General features: G+C 30.4%; 1 long non-coding RNA gene across 1 annotated transcript; it reads right to left on the bottom strand.

Annotated features, from left to right (window-relative positions):
- Positions 1 to 3,028: 3,028 nt before the first annotated feature.
- LOC132732256 (uncharacterized) lies at positions 3,029 to 5,511 on the bottom strand. The gene is made up of 3 exons (XR_009626004.1): positions 5,311 to 5,511; positions 4,337 to 4,944; positions 3,029 to 3,296 (listed from the first exon to the last, which is right to left on the bottom strand). It is a non-coding gene; the product is annotated as an uncharacterized LOC132732256 (long non-coding RNA).
- Between the last annotated feature and the right edge of the window lie 642 nt (positions 5,512 to 6,153).

Raw genomic sequence — 6,153 nt, 5'->3', positions numbered from 1 at the left:
GGATAGTCCTAGTGTATGGTGGTATGACAGTTGTTCTTCAAATGACCTTGACTGCGTCGTTGTTTCTCTTTTCCATGATAGCAGGGTCTTCTCTTTGTCAAATGGATATCTGCTTAAGTCGACTGCATTTGTATTGTTGATTTCCATCACGATAATATCAAAGCTATATTGTCCTAACGCTAAAACTAACCTTTGACCTTTGGCGTCAAGATTTGCAGATGTAAGAACTTAGGTCAAATGGTTGTTGGCAGTTAATACTGTATTGCTTCATATGCATCCAGTTAATACTGAATTACTGTATATGCATTGTTATACAGTAATTTCATATCAAAGTGCAAAACAAAAATTAAAACAACAATAACACGAACATTTTGTTCAATTTGCATGTTCCAAATTTAGCTGTTATCTGTGCAAATACCCGGGGCATTTTTATCAGTTTTCAAAAACTTTTTCATTTAGCGTACTAAGATATAATGTTCTTAGTATTATAACGAACAATAACGGTTCTAATATGAACCTTGCGCATCTCCGGAAATTATTTTCGTTGTCTGAGATTGAAGATTGACGATCATTTAACTGTTAGAAAGTTACGACTTAAGATACGTTACTGCATTTTCAGAAAAAAATGATAAGGCTAAAGTTTGTGCAGAAGTATTTCATAATCAACCAAATCAATTTACTTATGAATAACTTTTTGGTGCCAAAATCTCAATGCAAATACAATCGGGTTTGAAGACATAATTCAACATCATCTTGCAAAGAAGAATGATGTGCATGTTTTACTGTTTGATAGCGTTGTAAATTATCATTTTTATAAAGGTCATTTTGTGTTTTATGTGTATATTCTTAAGATCCTTCATACTCAATCATATAAGGGACATATATTTTGACCTTTTGCCACACTTTAACGAAGAGCATTTGAATATTTTTATTCAAATGGAAAACAATTACTCTCTTAGTCATTAATTAATTTGATTTGCTGTTTTCTTAACATTTGTTCTCTTTGGTGGGGGGTTGTGTTGTTGTTTTTGTTGTTGTTTTTTAATTTCAAAAACATAGAATTTGACTCACAAAAGAAATGCATGCATTTGTTTTTGTCAATGTATGTCTTTTGGCAATAAATAGCGTCAGTGTGTTTGTAAACGCAGTTAGTTTAATTTCTTTCACGTGTTATATTAGATTGTTGTGATTATAATATCAGATTTTTTTAACTGAGGGACTCAATTTTGAAATGTCATGATTTACAATGAATGAATGCCTGTAATTTTGCAATTATTTTTGTATTCATATTGAGAGGTAACTTTTGTAAAAATGTCTTTCAAATGCAATTATTGTAGACGACCTTTGTCATCGAGATCAAATATTAACCTATTTCGAAAAGCCAAAAGAGCTTCTTTAATATTGATATGAATAGCGTTTTGTCACAATCAAAAATTCTTAAAGTTGGTATAGTGTTTGTTTTTTGTTTTGTTTTTTTGTTCTCACGTTACGAGTTTGTGTAGATTAAATCTCGCATTTGGTTGAATATTTTTGTTAAACACAATTTTACAACTGGCTTGTGCATTATCAGATTAAACATTTTTCTCGTTTGTTTGAGAGCTTACAAAACATGATTTGGCCTCCTGTTTCAATAATATTGTTGCTTTAAGCGAAATGTTGTATCTTATGTATTAAGTTATTGGTATATGTTACCATTTGCCGTAGGGCAAATTTCCAAAGCAAAGTTTTAAACATCTTCATTGTAGAGACCTCGATTAAAAGCCTCGTCCGAAAGACTGGTTAGTTATTTTAGTTGTTTGGTTATTACTCCGAACTTATAGCCACAAGATGGCTTGACATTGTATTAGAACCAGGTGATTTATATATTGTTACATAGGTATCGTTAACTTGTCTTCAATAAAGAAATGTGAGTTTGATTTCTAAAGCCTTTGTGAGTGTTAGTTATTATGTCCTAGCAAATTGGGCAAACTGGCGTCTATATATATTTTGATTTTAAGTCTAAAAGAATGAAGTCAAATAACCTTTGTCATCTTCATAAAGCCAATAGAAGGGCCAACTCCCTAGACGACTATCTATAAAATCACATCTTATGATGGTCAATTATGATTTCAACTTCATTGGTGTTTGGCAATGTATAATTGTTACCTTATCAAGTGTGAGTGTGATTGAGCCTTATCATATATCAATAATATCCATTCTACACCAACCGCAATACCATATACTTCTATAACTCACTGAAAACATGAACGTGCGCGTGCTAAAAGGTGGCGTTGTTTAGTCACATGGCTATACATGCTGGTTATACTTCTAAAAATAAATGTCTCCCAAATAAGGTTTTCTGTACTAATAATCATCAAAAAAGACTCAACGTTTCAAAATATTTCTGTTTTATTGATCAGAGATTATATAATAAAAAAAAGTAATGATGTACAGATGCACATGGTTTTTTTTTTAAAACAATTGCAAAAGTCATATTAAGTTAAAAAACAGTTACAATTTTCCATTACCTTAGGTTATAGTTTAAGATACAGAATTTGAGTTTTTAGAGAGCTTTTATAAAGAATCACAAACAAACTGAATAATGTTCCATAATATTTAGTGCACTGGTGACTCGTTATGATTTCCAGTAAATCGAATGACACTCTATTTTAAAATAAAATACGACTAAGGCGTAGATGACTGTATGAAAATGACAATTGAACTTATAACTTCTCTTTTCCATATCTCACTCTTGTTAGGTATTTTTATATCAACTATAATAATTGCATCAAAATGGTCTAGAACTAGTTGCGGTTTGCCTCAAGGCAACTGAATCTTTTTGAAAATTGTTTTTTTTTTTTTTTTTGGCCAGACGCAATCACAATTATATTAGTAAGCGCGACTCGAAATATTTAATTTAAACTCACTGCGGTTAAAAATACGTTTAATAAACATTCATAATCAGTCAAAAATCTTAATAACTAATAAAATACATCATATCAGTTAAGTACAATCCTGATATTCCAAACCTTATCCAGATTGAGGTTTTATTTCTTCAGAACATGTGCGAACAAAGGTTTCAAATTGCTTTATAAAATCTAAATCAAATTTAAACTTTCCATTGTAATTAAGTATCTCAGACATTTTCCGAGGCATATTTTTGGCATTTTGTGTTGTATTGTTTCCGGCACCAGCAGATGACGCAGAACTGGGATTTCGTTCCTCTTCATCCCTGCCATCAGCGCTGTCATGTTTACCAATTTTCGATGATACATTTGCAATATCAATTATGTGGCAAAAGAAAACGTCCTTCAAGTCTGTAAATAAACGTTCTTTATGCGTTTGTATCATATATCATTATTTTACTTATCATAAATAAAATTAGGTCTAGTTTCCACTGGAAACAAATGTCCAGAAGATGACCCCAGTAATATATGAGAAAAGGGACTCAAGAAAATATTTTCGTACATTTTGAGGATGCAATTTAACAAATATTTCTATGATTGAAATACAATGTGCAAAGATAAGATCAGACAAAACCATCAATCTCTTAATTTCGCATTTGAGTTTAATAATTTGTTAGTCGTATTAACATCAAAAAAGTTTATTCCTAGTTATTTAAAGGTCCATCTTTGAAAGACAATATTGGTGACTTCACACAACTTTGATGAAGTTTTATTTACTATAGAAAATGGCCTAAAAACGAGGGGTAAATCATCAATTATTGTTTAAAAGTACCACATATATATGTAAACGTATCAGTCAATGAATGACGAACATACGAACAGAATATGATTGATCATTCACGAGTGTGACTGTTGAATCGACACTCGTACACGTTATATCAAAATAAGCCAGTTATTTTCAGATAATCCTTGAATGATATTGGTTCAAGTCATTTGAAAATCTAATCAGGAATAATAGACGTTTTTTACCAGATAAGACAATCGATGCTTTTGTATGAAAATTTCATATCATTCTTTTGTTTCTTCCATTTGTTTCGGAGACCTGTTTCATGCGTACAACACATTGCCAGCATGTCTTACGCATGTACTCATATAAACATTAAGACCCATTTAGAAAAACCAGGATCGTTTACCGGACACAAATTATGAATTTATTAAAAAATCTTTTTAAGAATTCATAATTAATATAAATATTCATAAATGAGGAAGTTAAACACCGAAAAAAAAACCACAAAGATCGACAGACAGTTGGATGGACAAATACTGTATGCCTCCTTACGGGGGCATTAAGGTTGACATTCCAACATAATTATGAAAATAAACGATAACATAAAATCATATAATTGTTAACCATAAATATGTATTTATTTGTTAATACCCAAAGTTACTACCTTTCTCTTTGAGTTTTTTCTGACACTCATCCACATCCCCTGTTGTACAAATCAAGGTGGGTGATGTTACATCGACCGGTTCTGTTAAAGGCTTCACGGCTTGTAATTCAATAGAGCTTAAAATGAACTGATCTAATTCCGCAATAAAAGCTTTGACCCGTCGGAAATCCAAGTCACTGTAGACGTTGACACACAATTTCTTGAAGAAATAAACATTAAACAATGTTAAGCTACAAAGGCCTATGAAAATGAATTAAGTAATTCAATACTATAAATGTCAAAAGTTGCTGTTATCTCAAGTTATATACATATGAAAGTTAACATGCATGTATGTGTGAATTGAAGTATTGAACTTACCTTTCTCGATAGTATACACTCTTCTAGTTTTTGTAGCGATTCTTTATTACCCGTTTTAAGAAAGTATTTACCCGGAACTGAACCAAAATATTTGGTAGACAGAGAAGCGCCACTGAAATTAATCAGTACTATTGTTGCAAAGTCGAACTGTCCAGACTCAGATATCTGTGTAATCGTATGCTCACAACCTTCATCTGATTTATTGACGTAAAAGTAAATGACGAACACTCTTTTAAGATCTTTGATATTTTCTGTAAATAAAAAACATCATCCCTTTTCAAATAAGAATTCAGTTATTTGTATAAGTTGTCATCTTAAAATAGATTTGAAAAAAACTGTATTCTGTAAATTATTGAAATTCAAAATAAAACCTCATTTGTGTATGCAAAAGTAGTTGTAGGTGTAAATACATGTAGTGTTATTTATCTTTTCTTTATGGGATGAAACAAAATCATTTAATTATAATAAAAATGTCAATGCTTTTGTATGAATTCGTCTTAGATCGAAATTTATTAGCTTAACTAAATAGTTACATTTTAAAGAATATTTGTCCATTTATGAATGTTATTATTCTAATAAATGTACTTGCTATATTTGCATAACATTTTTGTGCATACTTTTATCACATTGTTCTTTGACTTGACTCAAGGTTTCTGTAACGCGTATTGAAGTGTGTCGTACAACTGCAATGATAGAAAGAATAAGCTTTTCTCTGTCTTCAGCCTCGCAAAAATCTTTAAATTCAAAGTCGTCAAGATATTTTTTAAAGGCCTCAATAAAGAATCTTGTTGTTTTCCCTTTCTCAATATCATATACCAGCACCTGCAAAATTATATTCGTTGATTATTCGTTTATTCGTTTATAATGTGAATATAATAATGTTTGATAACGTTACTTTATGAACATAGTAATGTATTTTTGTATATTGAATTGCTGAATAGTGATATTATACCTCAAACAGTGAGTTTTATTTCATGATAAAATCACTGTTGGGGTACATATTTTTTCTTAATAAAAGCTGTAATTTCCGTAAATTTGCTGACAGAGAAAATCAAACAATACCAAAAAATCGAAACCGCTTTTTCCTATGCTTGACCATAGTAGCTATAAAACAAACTTCAATGATTCTTTTATGAAATGTTAGGATAAGTCATATTTGTATTATTTATTTAATTAGAAAAACAAAATTTAATACAGGAACGTTGCCATGTTTTGATAATTTAAAAAGTCAAAGTCAATTTGCACTTCGTATAGTTTTATATTCAGGAAAAAGATACCAATTTTGAGCGGTTTAAGTTCAAATGCAAAAGAAGATAATCCCGAGGCAGAATGGTCTTAGTCGTATAATAAAAAAACAACATTTAAACGATAAACAGTATCGTGCAAGAAAGGTAAAAACATGTATATATAATTGCTCTTAAATGTTAATAAAAAGGAATCTGATAAAAAAATATGCTGAA

The sequence above is a fragment of the Ruditapes philippinarum genome, unplaced genomic scaffold, assembly GCF_026571515.1.
Source record: "Ruditapes philippinarum isolate M1 unplaced genomic scaffold, ASM2657151v2 ctg648_1_1_1_1, whole genome shotgun sequence".
In the NCBI taxonomy this organism is placed as follows: domain Eukaryota; kingdom Metazoa; phylum Mollusca; class Bivalvia; order Venerida; family Veneridae; genus Ruditapes; species Ruditapes philippinarum.
This window is presented reverse-complemented; position numbering and strand designations above follow the sequence as displayed.